Source organism: Buceros rhinoceros, unplaced genomic scaffold (assembly GCF_000710305.1).
Source record: "Buceros rhinoceros silvestris isolate BGI_N320 unplaced genomic scaffold, ASM71030v1 scaffold28868, whole genome shotgun sequence".
NCBI classification, from domain to species: Eukaryota; Metazoa; Chordata; class Aves; order Bucerotiformes; family Bucerotidae; genus Buceros; species Buceros rhinoceros.
The window spans coordinates 9,256-9,591 of record NW_010426816.1 but is presented as its reverse complement, the minus strand read 5'-3'; the positions used below and the strand labels follow the sequence as shown (position 1 = coordinate 9,591).

The following is a 336-nucleotide window of genomic DNA, read 5'->3' as shown; positions in this document are numbered from 1 at the left end:
CCCCATCCCGTGATTGGTGTGCGGGGGAATAGCCTGCGAGCCGGTGGCACCTAAGATCGCCCTTCCCGCGCCAGCCCAGCTCTCTTATTTCTGCTCCTCCTCCTGTGACACTTGGCACCACGATATGATATCACAGAGGGGATTTTGAGCGGGTGCAAAACCCCTGGGTGCTGTCAGACGGCAGCATCGCAGCTGGTGGGTACAAACGGGGCTTTGCAGGAGCAGTTGGTCACGGTTTGCCTTAGCGAAGATGGTTTTTAAGCTTAAAGTCACTAAGAGTCTCAAAACAGGATTAAAATCTCGAGGGTAAGATGCTGCACGAGAATTCACAGAATT

The 336-nt window shown here is 53.3% G+C and overlaps 1 protein-coding gene across 1 annotated transcript in view; it reads left to right on the top strand.

Moving 5' to 3' along the window:
- TACR1 (tachykinin receptor 1) overlaps positions 1–336 on the top strand; it is a 15,155-nt gene that overhangs the window by 9,027 nt on the left and 5,792 nt on the right. The window lies entirely within an intron of this gene.